This window comes from Canis aureus, chromosome 30 (genome assembly GCF_053574225.1).
Source record: "Canis aureus isolate CA01 chromosome 30, VMU_Caureus_v.1.0, whole genome shotgun sequence".
Lineage (NCBI taxonomy): Eukaryota > Metazoa > Chordata > Mammalia > Carnivora > Canidae > Canis > Canis aureus.
This window is the reverse complement of record NC_135640.1, coordinates 40,113,298-40,125,925: the sequence shown is the minus strand read 5'-3', so window position 1 is coordinate 40,125,925 and position 12,628 is coordinate 40,113,298. Positions and strand designations below refer to the sequence as shown.

At 50.5% G+C, this 12,628-nt stretch overlaps 1 long non-coding RNA gene across 1 annotated transcript; it reads right to left on the bottom strand.

The window, feature by feature from the left end:
• Positions 1 to 1,412: 1,412 nt before the first annotated feature.
• LOC144302002 (uncharacterized) lies at positions 1,413 to 12,212 on the bottom strand. The gene is made up of 3 exons (XR_013368923.1): positions 12,102 to 12,212; positions 2,650 to 3,990; positions 1,413 to 2,436 (listed from the first exon to the last, which is right to left on the bottom strand). It is a non-coding gene; the product is annotated as an uncharacterized LOC144302002 (long non-coding RNA).
• Positions 12,213 to 12,628: the final 416 nt, after the last annotated feature.

Sequence of the window (12,628 nt, the reverse complement as noted above, 5' to 3'; positions counted from 1 at the left end):
TTTATATGCAATAAGGTAAAGTAAACATAAAAGCCCAAGAAAAGGGGCACCTGGGTGGCTCAGTCGGTTGAACATCTGCCTTTGGCTCAGGTCATGATCCCAGGGTCCTGGGATCGAGTCCCGCATCAGGCTCCCTGCTCAGTGGGGAGCCTGCTTATCCCTCTCCTCCCTGCTTGTGCTCTCGCGGTCGCTATGTCTGTCTGTCTGTCTCTCTCAAATAAATAAAACCTTTAAAAAATAAAAATATAATAGACAGCTGTGGATAAAGCAAACATGAGATTGTTGCAAATAATCTTTCCTATACACAAAAATATCCTCCAGGACATCACAATATCTAAATCGAAAAATAGAAGCTCCTCTGCCAGGTATGGCTGTGAGTTGACTTATGTACCCTATATAAAGCCTTTGTCAGGGATGCCCGGGTGGTTGAGCATCAGACTTTGGCTCAGGGCGTGATCCCGGGGTCTGGGGATCGAGTCCCGCATCGGGTTCTCTGCAGGGAGCCTGCTTCTCCCTCTGCCTGTATCTCTGCCTCTCTCTGTGTTTCTCATGAATAAATAAATAAAATCTAAAAAAAAAAAAAGCCATTATCAGTTCTTCTGTAAAATGAATTTGCCCAGAGAGAATTTTGCAATATAAAGATGAGTTTTCCTGTGTGTCTCCCAGCATTCGAGTTTATAACGAGGTTCCTGTGTGCAGCCCCTTCTAGGAGAGCTCGCCCACCCGGTGCCCTGGAGCCCTGCAGCTCCCTGTCCAGAGTCAGCTCTAACCTGGGCATCCGGGGCCCCTTCCCGCCCTCACTGGGGAAGCTGGGTGCGACAGCGGGCCTTCTCCCGTTTCCTGCTGCAGCTCCCTTGTCCACATACCTCCCGCTTTGTAAGAGCCCCCCAGGAGAGGTCGGTACAGATCTGTCCCAGCCTGTGCTTCGCCCCAGTCTGATCCCAGCTCCTCATCTCTCCCAATGCCCCGGGTGTCCGTCCTCCCCCCATCCCGGGAGCCCACCCAGAGCACTGTTGCTCCATGTCGGCCCCCGAAAAAGGTGTGGATCTAGTTTTTACCCTGCATCTGTCTTCTCTTTACATACTTCCTTTCTAAATTGTTTTGATTGATTGAGAAACAGAGAGAGAGAGAGAGAGCAGGGGGAAGGGGAGAGCGAGAGGATCTTGAGCAGACCCCGAGCTGAGCACGGAGCCTGGCACGAGTCTCGATCTCACGACGCGAAGACCATGACGTGAGCTGAAACCAAGAATCGGACGCTTAACCGACTGAGCCACCCAGGCATCTCCTTTTACACACTTCTTGTTATTACTGTGTGTTCGAGACAATGAAAATGTTTCAAGGCACCAGACAGCGTAGCAGCTTCGAGTTTCTTCTCATGTATGTACATATATATTTCTGCAACATTCAAACTATTTCAAAGATTTAGCTGCCCATTTATTATCAGACAAAAATTCAGAATGCAACCTGGGAGGTCACGGTCAGTCCTCACCTGATGTGGCCCCCAACAGCCTCATGACTGATTGTCCCCCACCTCCCGGGGCACAGTTTCTCTTGGATGTCTGTAGGAGTCCCCTGGGGCTGCTGAAGCAATCCTATAGCCTGAGGAACCATCCTCTTACAGTCCAGACGCTGGAGGCCCGAGAGCCAGGTGTGGACAGGGCTGGCGTCTCCCGTGGCATCTCTCCGAGGCCTGCAGACGGCTGCCTTCTCCCGTACCCTCACGTGGTCGTCCTCTGGACACGCACTCCCTGGCGTCTCTGCATTTCCTCTCCCTCTGGCACCAGTGGGCTCGGGCAAGAGCCACTCTAACCCTCTCATTTGAACTGAGCACTTCCTTCAAGGAGCTGGGTCTCCAAACACAGTCACCCGCCGAGGTTCCAGGGCCCAGGCCTTCCGTGGATGAGCTTGGGGGGTGGCGCACAAGTCAGCGCAGGGCCCCACCCTGCCCCATTCCACACCCTCTGCTGTCCCCAGGGCTCCGTCCCCTGAGCTGTCGCTACCAGCTTGAGGCTCAGCGACCGGGCCCAACCTCAGGCTTTATTGGCTCTCTCTGCTTCTGAGCTCAAATGATGGCCACGTTTCCACCTTCCCCCGGGTCTCTCTCTGCAGCTCCAGACTCAAGCCTTCGTTTCCCTCCCTCAATGCCATCTCCATTTGGGCCTCCCTGGAATCTGTGCTGCAGATGGAACTATCCAAGCCTGAATGAGTCACCTCCCGGCAGACACTCAGTCTCCTTCCCACCTACGTTGATCCCCCCAACACCAGGCCCAATGGCCTCAGTGCGCCGCTCCTTCTAGCTAGTAATTAGGGAAAGAGAATGGGCCACGAGTGCTTTTCTTCTAAACTAACCAAGTGAGGCTGCAGAAAAATCAGGGCGCAGAGGCTGGTCATCACAGAGGGCACCCGCAGGATGGGGTCTGGGCTCAGTCCTGTCACCTGTAGAAAGAGACACCAGAAGGTCGGTGGTGGCTAGGCACCTGACAAGCAAAACCCTTTGGAGCATTTATTCCATTTTAACAACCTAGACTTATAAACTTGCAAACAATCTTAAACATTTCAATATTATGTTTAAAACTTAGTAAAATTCTCCCCTGCAGGAGGCCAGGCTTTGTCCTGGAGCCTCGAGGTGGAGTGCAGAGCGGAGCTCACCTGGCAGCCCTGGGACGGCGACCGTGCGGTCACAGCATTTTGCCAACATTGCAAAGGTGAAATATTTTCACTGCAATCCTGAGGACCACAGCTTCTTTCTGCCCACATGTTGGCTTTATCCCAGGGCTCTTGAGGATGCTACAGCCGCCGCGGGCACATTTGGACGCGTGCTGAGGGGAAGCTGAGTTGGGGGTACATTTCGGTTGGGATGAGTCATTTTGATGTTGTCTGCCGTCATGTGTAGGTCATTTGTGGTTAACTGTGAAGGGTGGGAACGGCTTCCAGGGACGCTCCGACCACCCGCAGCGCTGGTTCGGGTTCTCCGATGCTGCCCAGCGCCCCACGTTTGTGGGTTCCAGAGGGCTGGAGACAGAAGCTTCCAGGATGGGGAACGGCAGAGGGTCCATCCATCCCCTCCTTAGAAATGCTGTTTATAAATTGTCATAAGAAGTGAGCAAAGCATACGCACCCTGAAAATGTAGTTCAAATATTACAGAATTAAGATTCTTCGGTCGTTTGATGTTGCAGTACTGCTGGTTTTTGAGCATTTATAATTCATTGCGGGTTCTTTTCTCATTTTAAATAGATACCTGCTCCTGGGCTGCTGTCGTATTTATAATTTTGTGTCATATTTTATAATTTTGTGGCTTACTTCTTAAAGAGGGTCTTCCCACAATGGATAAACTTCAGCCCCCGTACGATACGGGCCCGGCTCTAGTAGAGCTTCTTGCAAATATGCACCGCCCTCTTCCAGAAGCATAAGATGCTCAGGCCTTGTGTAAATAGGCCGTTGCTTCAGGGAAGAACTAGAATGTGCCAATACCTAAAAAAATCCAGTCCCATCTGCGCCCAGTTACTGGGTCCTTCCGACCATGGTTGGAATTTTATGTTTGGTTCTGTGCATTGGTTTAGCACTTTCTTCTCTTTTTAAAATTGCCTTCTGATCCATCATGTCCTGGGACAGCTGGGGCAGTGAGGCAGGACTGGCAGGTCACAAGTCCCTGCTCGACAGAAATAAACACCGACCAAAACAGAGGCTCAGCCATTGGCAATGTGCGCTCAAACCTAGGGGCCTGGAATCCAGACTTAGACACTCCAGTCCTTGCCTGGATGCACGGCCAGTGAATATGAACATACCCAGTGAGGGTCAGAGGCTGACATTTGCAGGGGCAGCCAAGATGCGTGCAAGGAAATATTCTCTCCTTCAGGCCCAAAGGAGGATGCTCATGAGCCCCAGGGGTTAATGTACCTCAGCAGGCGTTTCTGGTCCAACTGGAAAAACCAGGCCAGGCCCTGGGTGGTTGCAGGCTGCCCAGTGGGAAGAGGAGAAGTTTCCTCAAGCTAGTAGTGAGAAAAAAAGGTAAGAAAAGAAGCTGAATCACTAAGCAAGTAAACACACACCACCCAGATTCCCACTGGTGGAACCGGTCCTGGGGGGCTCTGGGCCCCTCACCCCGGGCACCCTGGCTGCACGTCCCGGCCAAGGAAGGGTCAGGGCTCATGCAGCCTCTTCTCCTCACTGATTCCCATTTCTACCATTCTCCTTGCTCTCCATCCCATCTCCCGGCCTCCCACCCAACTCCCAGGTAGGACCCGTGACCCTGCGCCTCTTCTAACACCCCAGCCAGCTCTGCTCTTGTGGCCGAGAAGTAAACTTGGAAATGTGAGAAACCCAACTTCCCGGGCGAGGCTATCTGGGAGTTGGGGAGGGTGGGAACACAGTCTGTGGGCTCAGGCTTGGGCATGACTCTGCTGTCACCCACTCTGGGTGCAGGGGTGCTGGTCCAGCCTGGATCCCCAACTCTGCATCTCGCTCACCTTGATGGTGGTACCATATGATGCCCAGCCCAACTACTCAGCTGGAGGACATGCAGTAGATGTGGACTCCGGTCTGTCCCATCTCCTGAATGGTGGCCCAGCCCCTGACCACCGTGCAACTCTGAAGGACACGCTCAAACTCTGTGTCGCTTCTGTAGGGTAGGCTAATGGCCCCCGACTTCCAGTATCATGCCCAGAATCTAAGGAGATCATTTTTAGCAAATGCCATCAAAGGACCCAGCACATGGTAAACCCTCTTAAAACTTAAAAAAAAAAAAAAAAAAAGATTAAACCTAGTGCCTTAGTCCATTCGGGTAGCTACAACAAAAATACCACAGCCTGGGTGGCTCAAACAACAAACATTGCTCACAGTTCTAGATGCCGGAAAGACTGAGATCAAGGTGCCTGCACATTCTGTGAGGTCACCTCTTCCCGGGTCATTGCCAACTGTGTTCTCCTTGTGTCCTCACACGGAGCCAGAGGCCAGGGAGCTCTGCAGGGGCCCCCTCCATGAGGGCACTGACCCTATTCATGGGGCTTCATCCTCATGACCTACGGGTCTACCAGAAGCCCCACCTCCTAATATATTGGGGGTTAGGATTTCACCATGAAAATCTTTTCGGGGGGGACACAAATATTTCATCTATAGCATTATTGTACTGATTACATTCCCATTAAAAATAATAAAATTTTAATTTGTGAATAAATACACAAAATTATTATTATTATTATTTTAAAAGATTTTATTTATTTATTCATGAGAGACACACAGAGAGAGAAACAGAGACATAGGCAGAGGGAGAAGCAGGCTCCATACAGGGATCCTGATGTGGGACTCGATCCCCAGGACTCCAGCATCACACCTAGGCCGGAAGGCAGACGCCCAACCGCCGAGCCACCCAGGCATCCCAAAATTTTATTATTTTTAATGGGAATGTAATCAGTGCAATAAGTAGTACTGATTTAATATGACTTGCATCACAGATTATATTCTAGAAATATTGACCATATACTCTCCTTTCTCAAGTCTTTCTCCTGTTTGGGTTCTCCTGAATAAGAACCAACATGGCACCGGGAAATTATTTTATCCTCCCAAACTCCTCCTTGATAAACCGGAAATTACATTCGTCTAGAGTTTGTAAAAATAAGAATGTACGTGGCTTCCCTTTTACCACCTCTTCGCTGGATTTCGGGAGGAGGGAAGACGTTTTATACCTAGAAGTCAAGCTACCTTTGAGTACGTGTCAAGCTTCATGTCGACAGCACCAAGGCCACGGTGAGATTATGGGTTTAAAGTTCATCAACAACCAGACAAAAATGCCCAGGTTCTGAGAATTGGGCCACAGGCTCCTTTCTCAAGACCAGGACCTGGATGTTTTGCTTCGCTGGGCGGGCCATCCGCTGGCTCCCGCCCGTGGCTCCGTGTCAGGCCGTCATCACCGTTATTCTGTAGAGGTAGAAAGACTCTTCCCTTCCCGCTCTATCTTCTCGGTGGCTGGTCCCTGGAGAACACCTGTGAGGGCGTTCTAACAGGTGTCAGATGCCGTCCAGGTGTGGTAACGACAGGCTGGGCGCATGAGAGGCCGGCAAGTGCCTTTCTACACCTCGTGTCCCTTGATCGTCTCAGTAACGGGGAGCACTGGGCCCGCCTTGGAGAATGTCATCTACTTCTCATGATTACATTTCAAGGATGACGGTGCCAGGGTTTAAAACCAGTTGTCTGGCTTCAACCAGCTTGATCAGAACACACTGCTCAGCTAGCCCCTCTCCAGGGAGCGCCTGCTCATCCCAAGCAAGAGTTAATTATTGGGATCAGGACGTGGCCGAGGGGCCATGGTGTACGGCCTCATGGAGATTTTAGCTCCAGCAAAGGTGTCTCTCAGGTAAGGAACTGCTTTTCTGAAGACTAAAATCACCCTGGGAGGTCATTCACTTTGCTCAGGTTGCTTCTCGTCTGTCTCACACTGTTCCAGCCAGCTCCATCCATTCACAAATTAAAATTTTATTATTTTATAATCTATATTATAGATTATATATCTATATATCTATATATCTATGTATTATCATCTATATTATTTATTTATGACCCTCTGCCTCCCCAACGAGACTCCATAATGGAGTCTGCTCCCAACCCCTCCTAAAGCCTCCTCCAAATGCTCTCCTCCGCCCAGCACCCAGCAGCCCCCTAAGTCTGCCACCACTCCCCCCAACACGCCATCTGGGCACCTGGCTCAGGTGAGGCTTCTCAGGTGGGTTCTCCACTCAATGCTTCCCAATGCTCACATGTGTCTTTTAAAAGGAGAGTCCAGTTGGCTTTTAGTATGACTTGTGAAATACGACACTGAGGATCAGCGGTGGATGCGGTCGCTCTGGCTACTTACCAATGGGACAGAATGTAAATCCGGTCCTCTCTTCATCTCCACGCAGGGAGGGCATCTCAGGGACAGCAGGCCGGCGACGAGGTGGGGAGCTTTGTCAAAACATTGCTTCGTGATTTAATTTAACTTTTAGGTTTAAACCCACCATCACCCCTGTGCCGGTGTAAAAGCCAAGCTGCAAATGTGCCCCCTTAAATATGCCATTTCTTTTCCGATGATTTTAAATTTTAAATCAGCATAAGGAAGCCAGCAAGAGAGTGATCTCTGAGGGCATGGAGGTCCAGGTGGTCACCAGTGAGGACCGGAGGAGAGCCCCCGGGAAAGTCACAGTGCAAGGCTGGCCCTCACCCTTCCAGGTGAAACCCCATCCATCTGACAAGGTCTAAAACCCTGCTCGAGGCAGCCTCCTGTCCCCGAAGCCCGGAGGCGGCTGGGAGGGGGTGGACAGAGTGTGTCCCGGACCACCAGCGTCAGCCTCACCCCTGAAACCACCATAGAAGGCTCTTGGAGGCAAAGCTCATAAATTTGCATTTTCTATCAAGCTTTTGAGGTGATTCTTACATAGAATGACCCCCGAGAATTACTGGAGACATCACACACTCATATATCCATACAGATGACCTCCGTGGCGGCACTTTCCCCATCTTCCATGTCTGATCAACCCTCTTCTGTTTTGTTTGTTTGCTTATTTTAGCTGGATTCACATTGGATGGAATGAAGGTGAGGTCCCGCTGGTGCGGAGCTGGCTGCCTGCCACCTGACCCCCTGTGACCTGACTTGCACAGTTGTTTTACCATCAGGAAGCAACCGACCCATTATTTTTGAGCCTTTGGGTCACTTCTCCATGCAGGACAAAAAGTGCTTTTAAAAAATCCTGTTGTGGGTCACCTGGGTGGCTCAGTGGTTGAGAGTCTGTCTCTGGCTCAGGGTGTGATCCCAGGATCCTGGATCGAGTCCCACATCGTGCTCCCCACAGGGAGCCTGCTTCTCCCTCTGCCTATGTCTCTCATGAATAAATAAATAACATCTTCAAACAAAAAAAGAAATCCTGTTGTTTTTGCTAATCTCACTGTTACACCTGAAGCCACCTACACAGTTGTGGTATCATTGATGGTTTCATGTGTGGCTGGACAGTTTCAGGTATTAATTCATCTGCTTTCCTTACCCTCTCTCTTTCCTCTTGGTCCAGACCAAGCCAGCACTGGACTTTGTTTCTCTGGAGCCCAAGGAGGGAAGTGGCCAGAAGTGGGTCTTTCTGGTTCTTTTAGTCCAAAAGCCTAAAGCCTTAGCAGAATATTCTAGACAGCAGCCTTTTAAAAGGCTGTAAAATGAAAGGAGGAAGACAATTTGCTTCGAGGGAGAGGAAGTTCCCTTTGGCGGGGCAGGCCCTCCTCCTGGCCCTGCAGGGCCCATGGGGACAACATTCTGTAGGCGATGCTGGTGACGGCTTCACATCTTTTTCAGCAAAACATTGAGGGTAGATGTGCTTCCTCACGGCAGCCACCCCTTACCTCTAGCTGTGCTCTGGGTTTGTGGCTTCCTTTCTAAGCAACTGCGAGGCATCTCACTCTAAATTTTTATATTGAAATGGGGAGATTCATTCGGTTGGAAAATTCGAGAATTAAACGTCGATGTCATGATGACGAGACACGTCTTAAAAATAAATTTAAAAAATTAAAAAAATAAATCCATGTTTTAAGTGTTATGTCTATGTTTTATGTCTATTTTATTCCAAATTAAAAAAAAATAAATCCAAAGTTTAAATAAATCCTTAAGAGGCTACACGATGAGGGTACCTGGCCTGAAAGAGCTGGAAGGGACCCAACAGGGAATGTGTTTGCAGAGACTGTTTTATACACGGCTGGTCTCAAGAGTTGGATACAAGTATAGAATGGAAAGAAAGAAAAACTAAACAATAAGGTGAGCAACATAAAGAAACAGGACAGGAGGACAAAGAAGAAGAAAAAGCAGCTGACCATAGAGGTGGACACAATAAATGTGCTTCTGAGCTTCCCAGAAACCAAGGACGGAGAAGTGGGGGGAAGCTCTGAGTCCTGTGGAGGGGAAAGCAGAGCAGTTCACCTTGGCAGATGATGGTCCTTTCCAGAAGGACCAAATTCTGCACTGCAATCCCCCTGCCGGCACAGAGACAGGGCCGTGTGCGGCCTGGGGGGCCAGTAGGAATGCCCGTTCTCTACACGGGTGCTCCTTCTATAAACAATACAGAGGGAAATCCTCTATTATTGGACTGGCTGTAAGATTGTGCCTCAGAAGGAGGACGCCTGGGTCCCTCAATGGTTGAGCGTCTGCCCTTGGCTCAGGGCGTGATCCCAGGGTCCTGGGATCGAGTCCCCTGCAGAGAGCCTGCTTCTCCCTCTGCCTGTGTCTCTGCCTCTCTCTCTCTCTCTCTGTCTCTCATGAATAAACAAATAAAAATCTTTAAAAAAAAAAAAAAAGAAGGAGAAGGGCATGAGGTGTCACTTCCTTCTCTCATGCTCTCCTAATTCTACAACAACCAGGTTTTTGTCACTCTAGAATCCCCCTCACCATGCTCCCCGGATCGAGACAGGTGCAGCCTGGTCCTCCCACACATCACAGGCACCTGCTTCCTTCTCCTTGCACTCTTGTCACGCAGCCTCCCAGACGCTCCCCTGGCTGGGTGGCCCCCTTCCTGCCTGATGACGGGCTGCACCTTCTCATCCTCCTTCTGTGGGCTCCCTCTGACCCCCTGGCAGGTGCCCCCTGGGGCTCTGTCTCCCCAAGCCCCTGGCTTTCAGCAGCATCCCCCTGCTGACCCCCAACCGCGCCGTGTCCACTCCCCCGGCTCCGACTGCGTCCTGACCATCTCCGCCCAGAGGGCTGATGGCCATCTCTGCTCACTGCCCAGGGCTGCTGTCACTACATACCACGGGCCCGGCAGCTGAAGCAATTTTCTTCCTCAGAGTTCTGAAGGACAAAAGTCCAAGATCAAGGTGTCGTCAGGGTTGGTTTCTCCTGAGGCCCCTCTGCTTGGCCTTTGGGTGGTGGTCTTCTCGCCGTGCCCTCGCCCGGTCATCCCTCCATAAGTCCAAATTCCTCTTCTTATAAGGACATGAGTCCAACGGATCAGAGCCGCCCTAAGGGCCTCATTTTAACTGAACCACCCTTTTGAAGGCCCCATCTCCAAGTACGGTCACCCTGGGGCTCTGGGGTTAGGGCTTCACCCTATGGGAGGGGTGGTGTGGGACCATTCAGCCCACAGCAGCGTCTCAGACTCAGTACGCCCACGGCCGCGTTCTTGGTTTCATCCCCCAAATCTGCCTTCCCCATCCCAGTCAAGGGCACCCGATTGCTCTAGCCGTTCAGACCAAAGCCCCTGGGGGCCTCCCTGACTTCTCACCGCAAGGCCCACATTCTTTCGGCTAATGTGAATCTTATCTGCTCCCCCACCCATCCCCAGGGACCGTGACACCCAGAGCACCACTGGACGCCCCCTTTCCAAGGACCCTCCTCACCCGCACAGGGCCCCAGCAATTCAGTCTTATCGTGGCCGAGAGCACAGTCTTATCGTGCCTCCCGGACACAAGCCAGGTCGTGTGATTTCTCTGCCACCGCCCACCTCGGAATACAACCCAAAATTCTTTTTGTTGCTCGGAGGCCTTGCATCATCAGCCCTACTCCCTATCTCTTACACTTTATGGTTCTTGTCTCTTGGGCTGTTCCTCTGGGCCCCATGTGAACTCCTGCAGGGAGGGACCTCTGCCTGGAAAGCTTTTTCTCTGGCAGATGCACCTGTTACCTCTCCTACCCTACAGGTTGGACGGGAACCCTCTCCTATCATCGCTCTGTCCCCTTGCAGTGAGTTTTATTTTTCTTTTTAGCACTTAGCACCCTCTGATTCCACGTGTTTATTATTTATAAGTTTCTACCTTCTCTGATGGGATGAAAACTGCACGATGACTCACAGTGGGCTCCCTCTGTGCCCCCAGCACAGGGCCTGGCACAACGCAGGTGCCCAGTAAATGTGTGCGGCCACCCCACAGAGCAGAAGGAGATATGTGGGAGCGGGGGGGCCTCCTCTGTCGTTTCTCTAAGCTGAGGAATTTAAGAGGCTAGGAGAGAGAGAGCAGAGAAGGCAAGGATGATTCCTACTCAGTAGTAGCTTCTGACCTCAGCCCTCTAGGGAGACGGGGACTCTGGGACAGGCCACGAGGCATCGGGCGTCCACCAGACCCAGCAACTTCTGGAACAGCTCATGACGGTTCTAAGCATGTTCCATGCAGGGCCAGCCCCTGGGAGGCCATCCCTGCTCCTTATGGGCCGTGCAAGCTGGCAGCCAGGTCTTCCAAGTTTTAAAGAGGAGCTGGAAAGCTGCATTTTTATGTGAAGTTTCTTGATTTTAAACTGTTAGTTCAAACGCTCTTAGCACTCTGATTCTACTAAGACACGTCATAGCAGGTTTGGCCCGTGACAACCAATTAAGAGGTTTGTTATAAATCAATCTAAAGTGGCTGGGCACATTTTTAAAGTCATTGATGCCTCTACTTCTGGCCTCTAATTATATATTTAAGTCAGAGAACAATTAAGATACAAAACCATGATTCAACTTTACAAACCACGTGCAGGAGAGTAGTGCTAGAGGGTTAGTTTCTCCTACCTTTCGACAGCACATGGACAGGCAGCCTCATGAGGGGCTCACGAGGAATTTTCATATGAATCGGAATAAATCGTCTTTTCCATGAGACATTTCCTGGCTTGTTGGAAACCTGCCATGTTAAAACTGCCATACAGTGTGATCCCGGGGTCCTGGGATCAAGTCCCACATTGGGCTTCCTGCATGGAGCCTGCTTCTCCCTCTGCCTGTGTCTCTGCCTCTCTCTGTGTCTAACATGAATAATTAAATAAATTAAAAAAAAATAAAACTGCCATACATCTGAGTACAAATGTGGAAGGCACTCCTTGGATTTGGTCTGTACACGACATGCACAGCCACACAGGCCAACCCCAGGTATGAATGTCTCTGTCCAGCCCGTCCTAGACCTAAACTGCTTGAAAGTTGTCTGAATTCTCCCTTCCTTGGAAGAGGTGGCAACTTTTACTTGCCCAGCTCTTCACGGTTTGCAAAGTCTCTCTTCATTCATTGGCTAATTGAATCCCCTGCAATACAGATATATGTTATTATGCCTATTTTATGGATAGAGGAATTCATTCTCAGAGGATTTCAGCAATTTGCCTGTGAGATTCTGAAAGTAGTTAGAGGCAAAGTGGAGTACAAACCCCAATTCTCTGACGTAAGGAGTCCCTGAGGTCTGGGCTGTTCCACCTGGCATGGTCCGGACCGCTTTGCCCTTGTCCTCATCCTGGCGGGCACTCTCACTCACACTCAGCCCTTTAGCTCACTGAACAGTGATCTCCAGCCCTTCCCAGGGCACACAGCCAGGGAGATACGGGGGGTGGGGCCAGGGACCGTCAACAGTCCCTTTTTTAAATCAGTAAAGAAGGAAGTAGATTTTTGTTTTCTTCCTTCTTTATAGTGGAATCATTTGCTGTTTTACAGCAGACATTTTGTACTCAAGACTGAAAGACTTTTACAACTGGGAACATGACCAGTTATATTTTCCTTATTACTTTGCTGAGTAACTTATCACTCTCCATTTACATAAAATTGTCCTTTATTGTCAGGTGCGGGCTCCCCAGATAACCACCAACACACCCAGACAAAGACCAGTTTATCAGTCATGATGATAAGGCCCTGTGATGTCTGGGAGAGGGGAAGGGGGGCAGGACCCACCCAGGCCTGGAAG